Below are 21,128 nucleotides of genomic sequence, written 5' to 3' on the forward strand. Positions count from 1 at the left end.
TGCCAACTTATGGCGAACAAAGCGGTACAAAAGGGGGTGTTGATGGACGGAGCATCAGAACCAATCAAACACTCACACCCAATCAACAGATCTGGGTTTGATCCATCACCGTTCTTTAGCTCACTCTGCCACCCCAGATCACACATGGCCATACACAAATCAGTCTGACCCTGTGCTTCATGGGAACAGTCCAGCCCGAACTGCCAAGCAATGCCTTCCCTGGACCGGAAACAAGCTTCCTAGGACCGGTTTCTGGCATTTCAGCCGTCTTCAGCCAGACTTGCTTGAATCCAGTGGCAAAGTGAGCAAGGGACTCACGTCTGAGCATACCCTGCCAACTTATGGCGAACAAAGCGGTACAAATGGGGGTGGTGATGGACAGAGCATCAGAACCAATCAAACACTCACACCCAGTCAACAAACTGGGTTTGATTCATCACCGTTCTTTAGCCCACTCTGCCACCCCAGTTCAGACATGGCCATATGCAAATCAGTCTGACCCTGTGCCTCATGGGAACAGTCCAGCCCGAACTGCCAAGCAATGCCTTCCCTGGACCGGAAACAAGCTTCCTAGGACCGGTTTCTGGCATTTCAGCCATTTTCAGCCAGGCTTGCTTGAATCCAGTGGCAAAGTGAGCAAGGGACTCCCGTCTGAGCATACCCTGCCAACTTATGCCGAACAAAGCGGTACAAATGGAGGTGGTGATGGACGGAGCATCAGAACCAATCAAACACTCACATCCAGTCAACACATCTGGGTTTGATCCATCACCGTTCTTTAGCCCACTCTGCCACCCCAGTTCAGACATGACCATATGCAAATCAGTCTGACCATGTGCCTCATGGGAACAGTCTAGCCCGAACTGCCAAGCAATGCCTTCCCTTGACCGGAAACAAGCTTTCTAGGACCAGTTTCTGGCATTTCAGCTGTCTTCAGCCAGGCTTGCTTGAATCCAGTGGCAAAGTGAGCAAGGGACTCACGTCTGAGCATACCCTGCCAACTTATGGCGAACAAAGCGGTACAAAAGGGGGTGGTGATGGACGGAACATCAGAACCAATCAAAAACTCACACCCAGTCAACAGATCTGGGTTTGATACATCACCGTTCTTTAGCCCTCTCTGCCACCCCAGTTCAGACATGGCCACATGCAAATCAGTCTGACCCTGTGCCTCATGGGAACAGTCCAGCCCAAACTGCCAAGCAATGCCTTCCCTGGACCGGAAACAAGCTTCCTAGGACCGGTTTCTGGCATTTCAGCCGTCTTCAGCCAGACTTGCTTGAATCCAGTGGCAAAGTGAGCAAGGGACTTACGTCTGAGCATACCCTGCCAACTTATGGCGAACAAAGCGGTACAAAAGGGGGTGGTGATGGACGGAGCATCAGAACCAATCAAACACTCACACCCAGTCAACAGATCTGGGTTTGATCCATCACCGTTCTTTAGCTCACTCTGCCACCCCAGATCAGACATGGCCATACGCAAATCAGTCTGACCCTGTGCCTCATGGGAACAGTCCAGCCCGAACTGCCAAGCAATGCCTTCACTGGACCAGAAACAAGCTTCCTAGGACCGGTTTCTGGCATTTCAGCCGTCTTCAGCCAGGCTTGCTTGAATCCAGTGGCAAAGTGTGCAAGGGACTCACGTCTGAGCATACCCTGCCAACTTATGGTGAACAAAGCGGTACAAAAGGGGGTGGTTTTGGACGGAGCATCAGAACCAATCAAACACTCACACCCAGTCAATAGATCTGGGTTTGATCCATCACCGTTCTTTAGCCCACTCAGCCACCCAGGTTCAGACATGGCCATATGCAAATCAGTCTGACCCTGTGCCTCATGGGAACAGTCCCGCCCGAACTGCCAAGCAATGCCTTCCCTGGACCGGAAACAAGCTTCCTAGGACCGGTTTCTGGCATTTCTGCCGTTTTCAGCCAGGCTTGCTTGAATCCTGTGGCAAAGTGACCAAGGGACTCACGTCTGAGCATACCCTGCCAACTTATGGTGAACAAAGCGTTACAAAAGGGAGTGGTGATGGACGGAGTATCAGAACCAATCAAACACTCACACCCAGTCAACAGATCTGGGTTTGATCCATCACCGTTCTTTAGCCCACTCTGCCACCCCAGTTCAGACATGGCCATATGCAAATCAGTCTTACCCTGTGCCTCATGGGAACAGTCCAGCCCGAACTGCCAAGCAATGCCTTCCCTGGACCGGAAACAAGCTTCCTAGGACCGGTTTCTGGCATTTCAGCCATTTTCAGCCAGGTTTGCTTGAATCCAGTGGCAAAGTGAGCAAGGGACTCACGTCTGAGCATACCCTGCCAACTTATGGTGAACAAAGTGGTACAAAAGGGGGTGGTGATGGACGGAGCATCAGAACCGATGAAACACTCACACCCAGTCAACAAATCTGGGTTTGATCCATCACCGTTCTTTAGCCCACTCTGCCAGCCCAGTTCAGACATGGCCATATGCAAATCAGTCTGACCCTGTGCCTCATGGGAACAGTCCAGCCCGAATTGCCAAGCATTGCCTTCCCCGGACAGGAAACAAGCTTCCTAGGACCTGTTTCTGGCATTTCAGCCGTTTTCAGCCAGGCTTGCTTGAATCCAGTGGCAAAGTGAGCAAGGGACTCAAGTCAGAGCATTCCCTGCCAACTTATGGCGAACAAAGCAGTACAAAAGGGGGTGGTGATGGACGGAGCATCAGAACCGATCAAACACTCACAACCAGTCAACAGATCTGTGTTTGATCCATCACCGTTCTTTAGCCCACTCTGCCACCCCAGTTCAGACATGGCCATATGCAAATCAGTCTGACCCTGTGCCTCATGGGAACAGTCCAGCCCAAACTGCCAAGCAATGCCTTCCCTGGACCGGAAACAAGCTTCATAGGACCGGTTTCTGGCATTTCAGCGGTCTTCAGCCAGGCTTGCTTCAATCCAGTGGCAAAGTGAGCAAGGGACTCACGTCTGAGCATACCCTGCCAACTTATGGCGAACAAAGCGGTACAAAAGGGGGTGGTGATGGACGGAGCATCAGAACCAATCAAACACTCACATCCAGTCAACACATCTGGGTTTGATCCATCACCGTTCTTTAGCCCACTCTGCCACCTCAGTTGAGACATGACCATATGCAAATCAGTCTGACCATGTGCCTCATGGGAACAGTCTAGCCCGAACTGCCAAGCAATGCCTTCCCTGGACCGGAAACAAGCTTCCTAGGACCAGTTTCTGGCATTTCAGCCGTCTTCAGCCAGGCTTGCTTGAATCCAGTGGCAAAGTGAGCAAGGCACTCAAGTCTGAGCATATCCTGCCAACTTATGGTGAACAAAGCGGAACAAAAGGGGGTGGTGATGGACGGAACATCAGAACCAATCAAAAACTCACACCCAGTCAAAAGATCTGGGTTTGATACATCACCGTTCTTTAGCCCTCTCTGCCACCCCAGTTCAGACATGGCCACATGCAAATCAGTCTGACCCTGTGCCTCATGGGAACAGTCCAGCCCAAACTGCCAAGCAATGCCTTCCCTGGCCCGGAAACAAGCTTCCTAGGACCGGTTTCTGGCATTTCAGCCGTCTTCAGCCAGACTTGCTTGAATCCAGTGGCAAAGTGAGCAAGGGACTTGCGTCTGAGCATACCCTGCCAACTTATGGCGAACAAAGCGGTACAAAAGGGGGTGGTGATGGACGGAGCATCAGAACCAATCAAACACTCACACCCAATCAACAGATCTGGGTTTGATCCATCACCGTTCTTTAGCTCACTCTGCCACCCCAGATCAGACATGGCCATACACAAATCAGTCTGACCCTGTGCCTCATGGGAGCAGTCCAGCCCGAACTGCCAAGCAATGCCTTCCCTGGACCAGAAACAAGCTTCCTAGGACCGGTTTCTGGCATTTCAGCCGTCTTCAGCCAGGCTTGCTTGAATCCAGTGGCAAAGTGAGCAAGGGACTCAGGTCTGAGCATACCCTGCCAACTTATGGCGAACAAAGCGGTACAAATGGGGGTGGTGATGGACAGAGCATCAGAACCAATCAAACACTCACACCCAGTCAACAAATCTGGGTTTGATTCATCACCGTTCTTTAGCCCACTCTGCCACCCCAGTTCAGACATGGCCATATGCAAATCAGTCTGACCATGTGCCTCATGGGAACAGTCTAGCCCGAACTGCCAAGCAATGCCTTCCCTGGACCGGAAACAAGCTTTCTAGGACCAGTTTCTGGCATTTCAGCCGTCTTCAGCCAGGCTTGCTTGAATCCAGTGGCAAAGTGAGCAAGGGACTCACGTCTGAGCATACCCTGCCAACTTATGGCGAACAAAGCGGTACAAAAGGGGGTGGTGATGGACGGAACATCAGAACCAATCAAAAACTCACACCCAGTCAACAGATCTGGGTTTGATACATCACCGTTCTTTAGCCCTCTCTGCCACCCCAGTTCAGACATGGCCACATGCAAATCAGTCTGACCCTGTGCCTAATGGGAACAGTCCAGCACAAACTGCCAAGCAATGCCTTCCCTGGACCGGAAACAAACTTCCTAGGACCGGTTTCTGGCATTTCAGCCATCTTCAGCCAGACTTGCTTGAATCCAGTGGCAAAGTGAGCAAGGGACTTACGTCTGAGCATACCCTGCCAACTTATGGCGAACAAAGCGGTACAAAAGGGGGTGGTGATAGACGGAGCATCAGAACCAATCAAACACTCACACCCAGTCAACAGATCTGGGTTTGATCCATCACCGTTCTTTAGCTCACTCTGCCACCCCAGATCAGACATGGCCATACGCAAATCAGTCTGACCCTGTGCCTCATGGGAACAGTCCAGCCCGAACTGCCAAGCAATGCCTTCCCTGGACCAGAAACGAGCTTCCTAGGACCAGTTTCTGGCATTTCAGCCGTCTTCAGCCAGGCTTGCTTGAATCCTGTGGCAAAGTGACCAAGGGACTCAAGTCTGAGCATACCCTGCCAACTTATGGCGAACAAAGCGGTACAAAAGGGAGTGGTGATGGACGGAGCATCAGAACCAATCAAACACTCACACCCAGTCAACAGATCTGGGTTTGAACCATCACCGTTCTTTAGCCCACTCTGCCACCCCAGTTCAGACATGGCCATATGCAAATCAGTCTGACCCTGGGCCTCATGGGAACAGTCCAGCCCGAACTGCCAAGCAATGCCTTCCCTGGACCGGAAACAAGCTTCCTAGGACCGGTTTCTGGCATTTCAGCCATTTTCAGCCAGGTTTGCTTGAATCCAGTGGCAAAGTGAGCAAGGGACTCACGTCTGAGCATACTCTGCCAACTTATGGCGAACAAAGCGGTACAAAAGGGGGTGGTGATGGACGGAGCATCAGAACCAATGAAACACTCACACCCAGTCAACAAATCTGGGTTTGATCCATCACCGTTCTTTAGCCCACTCTGCCACCCCAGTTCAGACATGGCCATATGCAAATCAGTCTGACCCTGTGCCTCATGGGAACAGTCTAGCCCGAACTGCCAAGCAATGCCTTCCCTGGACCGGAAACAAGCTTCCTAGGACCAGTTTCTGGCATTTCAGCCGTCTTCAGCCAGGCTTGCTTGAATCCAGTGGCAAAGTGAGCAAGGCACTCAAGTCTGAGCATACCCTGCCAACTTATGGTGAACAAAGTGGTACAAAAGGGGGTGGTGATGGACGGAGCATCAGAACCGATGAAACACTCACACCCAGTCAACAAATCTGGGTTTGATCCATCACCGTTCTTTAGCCCACTCTGCCAGCCCAGTTCAGACATGGCCATATGCAAATCCGTCTGACCCTGTGCCTCATGGGAACAGTCCAGCCCGAATTGCCAAGCATTGCCTTCCCCGGACAGGAAACAAGCTTCCTAGGACCTGTTTCTGGCATTTCAGCCGTTTTCAGCCAGGCTTGCTTGAATCCAGTGGCAAAGTGAGCAAGGGACTCAAGTCAGAGCATTCCCTGCCAACTTATGGCGAACAAAGCAGTACAAAAGGGGGTGGTGATGGACGGAGCATCAGAACCGATCAAACACTCACAACCAGTCAACAGATCTGTGTTTGATCCATCACCGTTCTTTAGCCCACTCTGCCACCCCAGTTCAGACATGGCCATATGCAAATCAGTCTGACCCTGTGCCTCATGGGAACAGTCCAGCCCAAACTGCCAAGCAATGCCTTCCATGGACCGGAAACAAGCTTCATAGGACCGGTTTCTGGCATTTCAGCGGTCTTCAGCCAGGCTTGCTTCAATCCAGTGGCAAAGTGAGCAAGGGACTCACGTCTGAGCATACCCTGCCAACTTATGGCGAACAAAGCGGTACAAAAGGGGGTGGTGATGGACGGAGCATCAGAACCAATCAAACACTCACATCCAGTCAACACATCTGGGTTTGATCCATCACCGTTCTTTAGCCCACTCTGCCACCTCAGTTGAGACATGACCATATGCAAATCAGTCTGACCATGTGCCTCATGGGAACAGTCTAGCCCGAACTGCCAAGCAATGCCTTCCCTGGACCGGAAACAAGCTTCCTAGGACCAGTTTCTGGCATTTCAGCCGTCTTCAGCCAGGCTTGCTTGAATCCAGTGGCAAAGTGAGCAAGGCACTCAAGTCTGAGCATATCCTGCCAACTTATGGTGAACAAAGCGGAACAAAAGGGGGTGGTGATGGACGGAACATCAGAACCAATCAAAAACTCACACCCAGTCAAAAGATCTGGGTTTGATACATCACCGTTCTTTAGCCCTCTCTGCCACCCCAGTTCAGACATGGCCACATGCAAATCAGTCTGACCCTGTGCCTCATGGGAACAGTCCAGCCCAAACTGCCAAGCAATGCCTTCCCTGGACCGGAAACAAGCTTCCTAGGACCGGTTTCTGGCATTTCAGCCGTCTTCAGCCAGACTTGCTTGAATCCAGTGGCAAAGTGAGCAAGGGACTTGCGTCTGAGCATACCCTGCCAACTTATGGCGAACAAAGCGGTACAAAAGGGGGTGGTGATGGACGGAGCATCAGAACCAATCAAACACTCACACCCAATCAACAGATCTGGGTTTGATCCATCACCGTTCTTTAGCTCACTCTGCCACCCCAGATCAGACATGGCCATACACAAATCAGTCTGACCCTGTGCCTCATGGGAGCAGTCCAGCCCGAACTGCCAAGCAATGCCTTCCCTGGACCAGAAACAAGCTTCCTAGGACCGGTTTCTGGCATTTCAGCCGTCTTCAGCCAGGCTTGCTTGAATCCAGTGGCAAAGTGAGCAAGGGACTCAGGTCTGAGCATACCCTGCCAACTTATGGCGAACAAAGCGGTACAAATGGGGGTGGTGATGGACAGAGCATCAGAACCAATCAAACACTCACACCCAGTCAACAAATCTGGGTTTGATTCATCACCGTTCTTTAGCCCACTCTGCCACCCCAGTTCAGACATGGCCATATGCAAATCAGTCTGACCATGTGCCTCATGGGAACAGTCTAGCCCGAACTGCCAAGCAATGCCTTCCCTGGACCGGAAACAAGCTTTCTAGGACCAGTTTCTGGCATTTCAGCCGTCTTCAGCCAGGCTTGCTTGAATCCAGTGGCAAAGTGAGCAAGGGACTCACGTCTGAGCATACCCTGCCAACTTATGGCGAACAAAGCGGTACAAAAGGGGGTGGTGATGGACGGAACATCAGAACCAATCAAAAACTCACACCCAGTCAACAGATCTGGGTTTGATACATCACCGTTCTTTAGCCCTCTCTGCCACCCCAGTTCAGACATGGCCACATGCAAATCAGTCTGACCCTGTGCCTAATGGGAACAGTCCAGCACAAACTGCCAAGCAATGCCTTCCCTGGACCGGAAACAAACTTCCTAGGACCGGTTTCTGGCATTTCAGCCATCTTCAGCCAGACTTGCTTGAATCCAGTGGCAAAGTGAGCAAGGGACTTACGTCTGAGCATACCCTGCCAACTTATGGCGAACAAAGCGGTACAAAAGGGGGTGGTGATAGACGGAGCATCAGAACCAATCAAACACTCACACCCAGTCAACAGATCTGGGTTTGATCCATCACCGTTCTTTAGCTCACTCTGCCACCCCAGATCAGACATGGCCATACGCAAATCAGTCTGACCCTGTGCCTCATGGGAACAGTCCAGCCCGAACTGCCAAGCAATGCCTTCCCTGGACCAGAAACGAGCTTCCTAGGACCAGTTTCTGGCATTTCAGCCGTCTTCAGCCAGGCTTGCTTGAATCCTGTGGCAAAGTGACCAAGGGACTCAAGTCTGAGCATACCCTGCCAACTTATGGCGAACAAAGCGGTACAAAAGGGAGTGGTGATGGACGGAGCATCAGAACCAATCAAACACTCACACCCAGTCAACAGATCTGGGTTTGAACCATCACCGTTCTTTAGCCCACTCTGCCACCCCAGTTCAGACATGGCCATATGCAAATCAGTCTGACCCTGGGCCTCATGGGAACAGTCCAGCCCGAACTGCCAAGCAATGCCTTCCCTGGACCGGAAACAAGCTTCCTAGGACCGGTTTCTGGCATTTCAGCCATTTTCAGCCAGGTTTGCTTGAATCCAGTGGCAAAGTGAGCAAGGGACTCACGTCTGAGCATACCCTGCCAACTTATGGCGAACAAAGCGGTACAAAAGGGGGTGGTGATGGACGGAGCATCAGAACCAATGAAACACTCACACCCAGTCAACAAATCTGGGTTTGATCCATCACCGTTCTTTAGCCCACTCTGCCACCCCAGTTCAGACATGGCCATATGCAAATCAGTCTGACCCTGTGCCTCATGGGAACAGTCTAGCCCGAACTGCCAAGCAATGCCTTCCCTGGACCGGAAACAAGCTTCCTAGGACCAGTTTCTGGCATTTCAGCCGTCTTCAGCCAGGCTTGCTTGAATCCAGTGGCAAAGTGAGCAAGGCACTCAAGTCTGAGCATACCCTGCCAACTTATGGCGAACAAAGCGGAACAAAAGGGGGTGGTGATGGACGGAACATCAGAACCAATCAAAAACTGACACCCAGTCAACAGATCTGGGTTTGATACATCACCGTTCTTTAGCCCTCTCTGCCACCCCAGTTCAGACATGGCCACATGCAAATCAGTCTGATCCTGTGCCTCATGGGAACAGTCCAGCCCAAACTGCCAAGCAATGCCTTCCCTGGACCGGGAACAAGCTTCCTAGGACCGGTTTCTGGCATTTCAGCCGTCTTCAGCCAGACTTGCTTGAATCCAGTGGCAAAGTGAGCAAGGGACTTACGTCTGAGCATACCCTGCCAACTTATGGCGAACAAAGCGGTACAAAAGGGGGTGTTGATTGACGGAGCATCAGAACCAATCAAACACTCACACCCAATCAACAGATCTGGGTTTGATCCATCACCGTTCTTTAGCTCACTCTGCCACCCCAGATCACACATGGCCATACACAAATCAGTCTGACCCTGTGCCTCATGGGAACAGTCCAGCCCGAACTGCCAAGCAATGTCTTCCCTGGACCGGAAACAAGCTTCCTAGGACCGGTTTCTGGCATTTCAGCCGTCTTCAGCCAGACTTGCTTGAATCCAGTGGCAAAGTGAGCAAGGGACTCACGTCTGAGCATACCCTGCCAACTTATGGCGAACAAAGCGGTACAAATGGAGGTGGTGATGGACAGAGCATCAGAACCAATCAAACACTCACACCCAGTCAACAAATCTGGGTTTGATTCATCACCGTTCTTTAGCCCACTCTGCCACCCCAGTTCAGACATGGCCATATGCAAATCAGTCTGACCCTGTGCCTCATGGGAACAGTCCAGCCCGAACTGCCAAGCAATGCCTTCCCTGGACCGGAAACAAGCTTCCTAGGACCGGTTTCTGGCATTTCAGCCGTTTTCAGCCAGGCTTGCTTGAATCCAGTGGCAAAGTGAGCAAGGGACTCCCGTCTGAGCATACCCTGCCAACTTATGCCGAACAAAGCGGTATAAAAGGAGGTGGTGATGGACGGAGCATCAGAACCAATCAAACACTCACATCCAGTCAACACATCTGGGTTTGATCAATCACCGTTTTTAGCCCATTCTGCCACCCCAGTTCAGACATGACCATATGCAAATCAGTCTGACCATGTGCCTCATGGGAACAGTCTAGCCCGAACTGCCAAGCAATGCCTTCCCTGGACCGGAAACAAGCTTTCTAGGACCAGTTTCTGGCATTTCAGCTGTCTTCAGCCAGGCTTGCTTGAATCCAGTGGCAAAGTGAGCAAGGGACTCACGTCTGAGCATACCCTGCCAACTTATGGCGAACAAAGCGGTACAAAAGGGGGTGGTGATGGACGGAACATCAGAACCAATCAAAAACTCACACCCAGTCAACAGATCTGGGTTTGATACATCACCGTTCTTTAGCCCTCTCTGCCACCCCAGTTCAGACATGGCCACATGCAAATCAGTCTGACCCTGTGCCTCATGGGAACAGTCCAGCCAAAACTGCCAAGCAATGCCTTCCCTGGACTGGAAACAAGCTTCCTAGGACCGGTTTCTGGCATTTCAGCCGTCTTCAGCCAGACTTGCTTGAATCCAGTGGCAAAGTGAGCAAGGGACTTGTGTCTGAGCATACCCTGCCAACTTATGGCGAACAAAGCGGTACAAAAGGGGGTGGTGATGGACGGAGCATCAGAACCAATCAAACACTCACACCCAGTCAACAGATCTGGGTTTGATCCATCACCGTTCTTTAGCTCACTCTGCCACCCCAGATCAGACATGGCCATACGCAAATCAGTCTGACCCTGTGCCTCATGGGAACAGTCCAGCCCAAACTGCCAAGCAATGCCTTCACTGGACCAGAAACAAGCTTCCTAGGACCGGTTTCTGGCATTTCAGCCGTCTTCAGCCAGGCTTGCTTGAATCCAGTGGCAAAGTGTGCAAGGGACTCACGTCTGAGCATACCCTGCCAACTTATGGTGAACAAAGCGGTACAAAAGGGGGTGGTGATGGACGGAGCATCAGAACCAATCAAACACTCACACCCAGTCAATAGATCTGGGTTTTATCCATCACCGTTCTTTAGCCCACTCAGCCACCCAGGTTCAGACATGGCCATATGCAAATCAGTCTGACCCTGTGCCTCATGGGAACAGTCCAGCCCGAACTGCCAAGCAATGCCTTCCCTGGACCGGAAACAAGCTTCCTAGGACCGGTTTCTGGCATTTCTGCCGTTTTCAGCCAGGCTTGCTTGAATCCAGTGGCAAAGTGAGCAAGGGACTCAGGTCTGAGCATACCCTGCCAACTTATGGCGAACAAAGCGGTACAAAAGGGGGTGGTGATGGACGGAGCATCAGAACCGATGAAACACTCACACCCAGTCAACAAATCTGGGTTTGATCCATCACCGTTCTTTAGCCCACTCTGCCAGCCCAGTTCAGACATGGCCATATGCAAATCAGTCTGACCCTGTGCCTCATGGGAACAGTCCAGCCCGAATTGCCAAGCATTGCCTTCCCCGGACAGGAAACAAGCTTCCTAGGACCTGTTTCTGGCATTTCAGCCGTTTTCAGCCAGGCTTGCTTGAATCCAGTGGCAAAGTGAGCAAGGGACTCAAGTCAGAGCATTCCCTGCCAACTTATGGCGAACAAAGCAGTACAAAAGGGGGTGGTGATGGACGGAGCATCAGAACCGATCAAACACTCACAACCAGTCAACAGATCTGTGTTTGATCCATCACCGTTCTTTAGCCCACTCTGCCACCCCAGTTCAGACATGGCCATATGCAAATCAGTTTGACCCTGTGCATCATGGGAACAGTCCAGCCCGACTGCCAAGCAATGTCTTCCCTGGACCGGAAACAAGCTTCCTACGACCGGTTTCTGGCATTTCACCCGTCTTCAGCCAGGCTTGTTTGAATCCCGTGGCAAAGTGAGCAAGGTACTTACGTCTGAGCATACCCTGCCAACTTATGGTGAAAAAGCGGTACAAAAGGGTGTGGGGTTGGACGGAGCATCAGAACCAATCAAACACTCACACCCAGTCAACAGATCTGGGTTTGATCCATCACCATTCTTTAGCCCACTCTGCCACCCCAGTTCAGACATGGCCATATGCAAATCAGTCTGACCCTGTGCCTCATGGGAACAGTCCAGCCCAAACTGCCAAGCAATGCCTTCCCTGGACCGGAAACAAGCTTCATAGGACCGGTTTCTGGCATTTCAGCCGTCTTCAGCCAGGCTTGCTTGAATCCAGTGGCAAAGTGAGCAAGGCACTCAAGTCTGAGCATATCCTGCCAACTTATGGTGAACAAAGCGGAACAAAAGGGGGTGGTGATGGACGGAACATCAGAACCAATCAAAAACTCACACCCAGTCAAAAGATCTGGGTTTGATACATCACCGTTCTTTAGCCCTCTCTGCCACCCCAGTTCAGACATGGCCACATGCAAATCAGTCTGACCCTGTGCCTCATGGGAACAGTCCAGCCCAAACTGCCAAGCAATGCCTTCCCTGGACCGGAAACAAGCTTCCTAGGACCGGTTTCTGGCATTTCAGCCGTCTTCAGCCAGACTTGCTTGAATCCAGTGGCAAAGTGAGCAATGGACTTACGTCTGAGCATACCCTGCCAACTTATTGCGAACAAAGCGGTAAAAAAGGGGGTGGTGATGGACGGAGCATCAGAACCAATCAAACACTCACACCCAATCAACAGATCTGGGTTTGATCCATCACCGTTCTTTAGCTCACTCTGCCACCCCAGATCAGACATGGCCATACACAAATCAGTCTGACCCTGTGCCTCATGGGAACAGTCCAGCCCGAACTGCCAAGCAATGCCTTCCCTGGACCGGAAACAAGCTTCCTAGGACCGGTTTCTGGCATTTCAGCCGTCTTCAGCCAGGCTTGCTTGAATCCAGTGGCAAAGTGAGCAAGGGACTCAGGTCTGAGCATACCCTGCCAACTTATGGCGAACAAAGCGGTACAAATGGGGGTGGTGATGGACAGAGCATCAGAACCAACCAAACCCTCACACCCAGTCAACAAATCTGGGTTTGATTCATCACCGTTCTTTAGCCCACTCTGCCACCCCAGTTCAGACATGGCCATATGCAAATCAGTCTGATCATGTGCCTCATGGGAACAGTCTAGCCCGAACTGCCAAGCAATGCCTTCCCTGGACCGGAAACAAGCTTTCTAGGACCAGTTTCTGGCATTTCAGCCGTCTTCAGCCAGGCTTGCTTGAATCCAGTGGCAAAGTGAGCAAGGGACTCACGTCTGAGCATACCCTGCCAACTTATGGCGAAAAAAGCGGTACAAAAGGGGGTGGTGATGGACGGAACATCAGAACCAATCAAAAACTCACACCCAGTCAACAGATCTGGGTTTGATACATCACCGTTCTTTAGCCCTCTCTGCCACCCCAGTTCAGACATGGCCACATGCAAATCAGTCTGACCCTGTGCCTCATGGGAACAGTCCAGCCCAAACTGCCAAGCAATGCCTTCCCTGGACCGGAAACAAACTTCCTAGGACCGGTTTCTGGCATTTCAGCCGTCTTCAGCCAGACTTGCTTGAATCCAGTGGCAAAGTGAGCAAGGGACTTATGTCTGAGCATACCCTGCCAACTTATAGCGAACAAAGCGGTACAAAAGGGGGTGGTGATAGACGGAGCATCAGAACCAATCAAACACTCACACCCAGTCAACAGATCTGGGTTTGATCCATCACCGTTCTTTAGCTCACTCTGCCACCCCAGATCAGACATGGCCATACGCAAATCAGTCTGACCCTGTACCTCATGGGAACAGTCCAGCCCGAACTGCCAAGCAATGCCTTCCCTGGACCAGAAACAAGCTTCCTAGGACCGGTTTCTGGCATTTCAGCCGTCTTCAGCCAGGCTTGCTTGAATCCAGTGGCAAAGTGTGCAAGGGACTCACGTCTGAGCATACCCTGCCAAATTATGGCGAACAAAGCGGTACAAAAGGGGGTGGTGATGGACAGAGCATCAGAACCAATCAAACACTCACACCCAGTCAACAGATCTGGGTTTGAACCATCACCGTTGTTTAGCCCACTCTGCCACCCCAGTTCAGACATGGCCATATGCAAATCAGTCTGACCCTGAGCCTCATGGGAACAGTCCAGCCCGAACTGCCAAGCAATGCCTTCCCTGGACCGGAAACAAGCTTCCTAGGACCAGTTTCTGGCATTTCAGCCGTCTTCAGCCAGGCTTGCTTGAATCCAGTGGCAAAGTGAGCAAGGCACTCAAGTCTGAGCATACCCTGCCAACTTATGGCAAACAAAGCGGAACAAAAGGGGGTGGTGATGGACGGAACATCAGAACCAATCAAAAACTGACACCCAGTCAACAAATCTGGGTTTGATACATCACCGTTCTTTAGCCCTCTCTGCCACCCCAGTTCAGACATGGCCACATGCAAATCAGTCTGATCCTGTGCCTCATGGGAACAGTCCAGGCCAAACTGCCAAGCAATGCCTTCCCTGGACCGGAAACAAGCTTCCTAGGACCGGTTTCTGGCATTTCAGCCGTCTTCAGCCAGACTTGCTTGAATCCAGTGGCAAAGTGAGCAAGGGACTTACGTCTGAGCATACCCTGCCAACTTATGGCGAACAAAGCGGTACAAAAGGGGGTGTTGATGGACGGAGCATCAGAACCAATCAAACACTCACACCCAATCAACAGATCTGGGTTTGATCCATCACCGTTCTTTAGCTCACTCTGCCACCCCAGATCACACATGGCCATACACAAATCAGTCTGACCCTGTGCCTCATGGGAACAGTCCAGCCCGAACTGCCAAGCAATGCCTTCCCTGGACCGGAAACAAGCTTCCTAGGACCGGTTTCTGGCATTTCAGCCGTCTTCAGCCAGACTTGCTTGAATCCAGTGGCAAAGTGAGCAAGGGACTCACGTCTGAGCATACCCTGCCAACTTATGGCGAACAAAGCGGTACAAATGGGGGTGGTGATGGACAGAGCATCAGAACCAATCAAACACTCACACACAGTCAACAAATCTGGGTTTGATTCATCACCGTTCTTTAGCCCACTCTGCCACCCCAGTTCAGACATGGCCATATGCAAATCAGTCTGACCCTGTGCCTCATGGGAACAGTCCAGCCCGAACTGCCAAGCAATGCCTTCCCTGGACCGGAAACAAGCTTCCTAGGACCGGTTTCTGGCATTTCAGCCGTTTTCAGCCAGGCTTGCTTGAATCCAGTGGCAAAGTGAGCAAGGGACTCCCGTCTGAGCATACCCTGCCAACTTATGCCGAACAAAGCGGTACAAAAGGAGGTGGTGATGGACGGAGCATCAGAACCAATCAAACACTCACATCCAGTCAACACATCTGGGTTTGATCCATCACCGTTCTTTAGCCCACTCTGCCACCCCAGTTCAGACATGACCATATGCAAATAAGTCTGACCATGTGCCTCATGGGAACAGTCTAGCCCGAACTGCCAAGCAATGCCTTCCCTTGACCGGAAACAAGCTTTCTAGGACCAGTTTCTGGCATTTCAGTTGTCTTCAGCCAGGCTTGCTTGAATCCAGTGGCAAAGTGAGCAAGGGACTCACGTCTGAGCATACCCTGCCAACTTATGGCGAACAAAGCGGTACAAAAGGGGGTGGTGATAGACGGAGCATCAGAACCAATCAAACACTCACACCCAGTCAACAGATCTGGGTTTGATCCATCACCGTTCTTTAGCTCACTCTGCCACCCCAGATCAGACATGGCCATACGCAAATCAGTCTGACCCTGTGCCTCATGGGAACAGTCCAGCCCGAACTGCCAAGCAATGCCTTCCCTGGACCAGAAACGAGCTTCCTAGGACCAGTTTCTGGCATTTCAGCCGTCTTCAGCCAGGCTTGCTTGAATCCTGTGGCAAAGTGACCAAGGGACTCAAGTCTGAGCATACCCTGCCAACTTATGGCGAACAAAGCGGTACAAAAGGGAGTGGTGATGGACGGAGCATCAGAACCAATCAAACACTCACACCCAGTCAACAGATCTGGGTTTGAACCATCACCGTTCTTTAGCCCACTCTGCCACCCCAGTTCAGACATGGCCATATGCAAATCAGTCTGACCCTGGGCCTCATGGGAACAGTCCAGCCCGAACTGCCAAGCAATGCCTTCCCTGGACCGGAAACAAGCTTCCTAGGACCGGTTTCTGGCATTTCAGCCATTTTCAGCCAGGTTTGCTTGAATCCAGTGGCAAAGTGAGCAAGGGACTCACGTCTGAGCATACTCTGCCAACTTATGGCGAACAAAGCGGTACAAAAGGGGGTGGTGATGGACGGAGCATCAGAACCAATTAAACACTCACACCCAGTCAACAAATCTGGGTTTGATCCATCACCGTTCTTTAGCCCACTCTGCCACCCCAGTTCAGACATGGCCATATGCAAATCAGTCTGACCCTGTGCCTCATGGGAACAGTCTAGCCCGAACTGCCAAGCAATGCCTTCCCTGGACCGGAAACAAGCTTCCTAGGACCAGTTTCTGGCATTTCAGCCGTCTTCAGCCAGGCTTGCTTGAATCCAGTGGCAAAGTGAGCAAGGCACTCAAGTCTGAGCATACCCTGCCAACTTATGGTGAACAAAGTGGTACAAAAGGGGGTGGTGATGGACGGAGCATCAGAACCGATGAAACACTCACACCCAGTCAACAAATCTGGGTTTGATCCATCACCGTTCTTTAGCCCACTCTGCCAGCCCAGTTCAGACATGGCCATATGCAAATCAGTCTGACCCTGTGCCTCATGGGAACAGTCCAGCCCGAATTGCCAAGCATTGCCTTCCCCGGACAGGAAACAAGCTTCCTAGGACCTGTTTCTGGCATTTCAGCCGTTTTCAGCCAGGCTTGCTTGAATCCAGTGGCAAAGTGAGCAAGGGACTCAAGTCAGAGCATTCCCTGCCAACTTATGGCGAACAAAGCAGTACAAAAGGGGGTGGTGATGGACGGAGCATCAGAACCGATCAAACACTCACAACCAGTCAACAGATCTGTGTTTGATCCATCACCGTTCTTTAGCCCACTCTGCCACCCCAGTTCAGACATGGCCATATGCAAATCAGTCTGACCCTGTGCCTCATGGGAACAGTCCAGCCCAAACTGCCAAGCAATGCCTTCCCTGGACCGGAAACAAGCTTCATAGGACCGGTTTCTGGCATTTCAGCGGTCTTCAGCCAGGCTTGCTTCAATCCAGTGGCAAAGTGAGCAAGGGACTCACGTCTGAGCATACCCTGCCAACTTATGGCGAACAAAGCGGTACAAAAGGGGGTGGTGATGGACGGAGCATCAGAACCAATCAAACACTCACATCCAGTCAACACATCTGGGTTTGATCCATCACCGTTCTTTAGCCCACTCTGCCACCTCAGTTGAGACATGACCATATGCAAATCAGTCTGACCATGTGCCTCATGGGAACAGTCTAGCCCGAACTGCCAAGCAATGCCTTCCCTGGACCGGAAACAAGCTTCCTAGGACCAGTTTCTGGCATTTCAGCCGTCTTCAGCCAGGCTTGCTTGAATCCAGTGGCAAAGTGAGCAAGGCACTCAAGTCTGAGCATATCCTGCCAACTTATGGTGAACAAAGCGGAACAAAAGGGGGTGGTGATGGACGGAACATCAGAACCAATCAAAAACTCACACCCAGTCAAAAGATCTGGGTTTGATACATCACCGTTCTTTAGCCCTCTCTGCCACCCCAGTTCAGACATGGCCACATGCAAATCAGTCTGACCCTGTGCCTCATGGGAACAGTCCAGCCCAAACTGCCAAGCAATGCCTTCCCTGGACCGGAAACAAGCTTCCTAGGACCGGTTTCTGGCATTTCAGCCGTCTTCAGCCAGACTTGCTTGAATCCAGTGGCAAAGTGAGCAAGGGACTTGCGTCTGAGCATACCCTGCCAACTTATGGCGAACAAAGCGGTACAAAAGGGGGTGGTGATGGACGGAGCATCAGAACCAATCAAACACTCACACCCAATCAACAGATCTGGGTTTGATCCATCACCGTTCTTTAGCTCACTCTGCCACCCCAGATCAGACATGGCCATACACAAATCAGTCTGACCCTGTGCCTCATGGGAGCAGTCCAGCCCGAACTGCCAAGCAATGCCTTCCCTGGACCAGAAACAAGCTTCCTAGGACCGGTTTCTGGCATTTCAGCCGTCTTCAGCCAGGCTTGCTTGAATCCAGTGGCAAAGTGAGCAAGGGACTCAGGTCTGAGCATACCCTGCCAACTTATGGCGAACAAAGCGGTACAAATGGGGGTGGTGATGGACAGAGCATCAGAACCAATCAAACACTCACACCCAGTCAACAAATCTGGGTTTGATTCATCACCGTTCTTTAGCCCACTCTGCCACCCCAGTTCAGACATGGCCATATGCAAATCAGTCTGACCATGTGCCTCATGGGAACAGTCTAGCCCGAACTGCCAAGCAATGCCTTCCCTGGACCGGAAACAAGCTTTCTAGGACCAGTTTCTGGCATTTCAGCCGTCTTCAGCCAGGCTTGCTTGAATCCAGTGGCAAAGTGAGCAAGGGACTCACGTCTGAGCATACCCTGCCAACTTATGGCGAACAAAGCGGTACAAAAGGGGGTGGTGATGGACGGAACATCAGAACCAATCAAAAACTCACACCCAGTCAACAGATCTGGGTTTGATACATCACCGTTCTTTAGCCCTCTCTGCCACCCCAGTTCAGACATGGCCACATGCAAATCAGTCTGACCCTGTGCCTAATGGGAACAGTCCAGCACAAACTGCCAAGCAATGCCTTCCCTGGACCGGAAACAAACTTCCTAGGACCGGTTTCTGGCATTTCAGCCATCTTCAGCCAGACTTGCTTGAATCCAGTGGCAAAGTGAGCAAGGGACTTACGTCTGAGCATACCCTGCCAACTTATGGCGAACAAAGCGGTACAAAAGGGGGTGGTGATAGACGGAGCATCAGAACCAATCAAACACTCACACCCAGTCAACAGATCTGGGTTTGATCCATCACCGTTCTTTAGCTCACTCTGCCACCCCAGATCAGACATGGCCATACGCAAATCAGTCTGACCCTGTGCCTCATGGGAACAGTCCAGCCCGAACTGCCAAGCAATGCCTTCCCTGGACCAGAAACGAGCTTCCTAGGACCAGTTTCTGGCATTTCAGCCGTCTTCAGCCAGGCTTGCTTGAATCCTGTGGCAAAGTGACCAAGGGACTCAAGTCTGAGCATACCCTGCCAACTTATGGCGAACAAAGCGGTACAAAAGGGAGTGGTGATGGACGGAGCATCAGAACCAATCAAACACTCACACCCAGTCAACAGATCTGGGTTTGAACCATCACCGTTCTTTAGCCCACTCTGCCACCCCAGTTCAGACATGGCCATATGCAAATCAGTCTGACCCTGGGCCTCATGGGAACAGTCCAGCCCGAACTGCCAAGCAATGCCTTCCCTGGACCGGAAACAAGCTTCCTAGGACCGGTTTCTGGCATTTCAGCCATTTTCAGCCAGGTTTGCTTGAATCCAGTGGCAAAGTGAGCAAGGGACTCACGTCTGAGCATACCCTGCCAACTTATGGCGAACAAAGCGGTACAAAAGGGGGTGGTGATGGACGGAGCATCAGAACCAATGAAACACTCACACCCAGTCAACAAATCTGGGTTTGATCCATCACCGTTCTTTAGCCCACTCTGCCACCCCAGTTCAGACATGGCCATATGCAAATCAGTCTGACCCTGTGCCTCATGGGAACAGTCTAGCCCGAACTGCCAAGCAATGCCTTCCCTGGACCGGAAACAAGCTTCCTAGGACCAGTTTCTGGCATTTCAGCCGTCTTCAGCCAGGCTTGCTTGAATCCAGTGGCAAAGTGAGCAAGGCACTCAAGTCTGAGCATACCCTGCCAACTTATGGCGAACAAAGCGGAACAAAAGGGGGTGGTGATGGACGGAACATCAGAACCAATCAAAAACTGACACCCAGTCAACAGATCTGGGTTTGATACATCACCGTTCTTTAGCCCTCTCTGCCACCCCAGTTCAGACATGGCCACATGCAAATCAGTCTGATCCTGTGCCTCATGGGAACAGTCCAGCCCAAACTGCCAAGCAATGCCTTCCCTGGACCGGGAACAAGCTTCCTAGGACCGGTTTCTGGCATTTCAGCCGTCTTCAGCCAGACTTGCTTGAATCCAGTGGCAAAGTGAGCAAGGGACTTACGTCTGAGCATACCCTGCCAACTTATGGCGAACAAAGCGGTACAAAAGGGGGTGTTGATTGACGGAGCATCAGAACCAATCAAACACTCACACCCAATCAACAGATCTGGGTTTGATCCATCACCGTTCTTTAGCTCACTCTGCCACCCCAGATCACACATGGCCATACACAAATCAGTCTGACCCTGTGCCTCATGGGAACAGTCCAGCCCGAACTGCCAAGCAATGTCTTCCCTGGACCGGAAACAAGCTTCCTAGGACCGGTTTCTGGCATTTCAGCCGTCTTCAGCCAGACTTGCTTGAATCCAGTGGCAAAGTGAGCAAGGGACTCACGTCTGAGCATACCCTGCCAACTTATGGCGAACAAAGCGGTACAAATGGAGGTGGTGATGGACAGAGCATCAGAACCAATCAAACACTCACACCCAGTCAACAAATCTGGGTTTGATTCATCACCGTTCTTTAGCCCACTCTGCCACCCCAGTTCAGACATGGCCATATGCAAATCAGTCTGACCCTGTGCCTCATGGGAACAGTCCAGCCCGAACTGCCAAGCAATGCCTTCCCTGGACCGGAAACAAGCTTCCTAGGACCGGTTTCTGGCATTTCAGCCGTTTTCAGCCAGGCTTGCTTGAATCCAGTGGCAAAGTGAGCAAGGGACTCCCGTCTGAGCATACCCTGCCAACTTATGCCGAACAAAGCGGTATAAAAGGAGGTGGTGATGGACGGAGCATCAGAACCAATCAAACACTCACATCCAGTCAACACATCTGGGTTTGATCAATCACCGTTTTTAGCCCATTCTGCCACCCCAGTTCAGACATGACCATATGCAAATCAGTCTGACCATGTGCCTCATGGGAACAGTCTAGCCCGAACTGCCAAGCAATGCCTT

The sequence above is a fragment of the Triturus cristatus genome, chromosome 1_1, assembly GCF_964204655.1.
Source record: "Triturus cristatus chromosome 1_1, aTriCri1.1, whole genome shotgun sequence".
Taxonomy (NCBI): domain Eukaryota; kingdom Metazoa; phylum Chordata; class Amphibia; order Caudata; family Salamandridae; genus Triturus; species Triturus cristatus.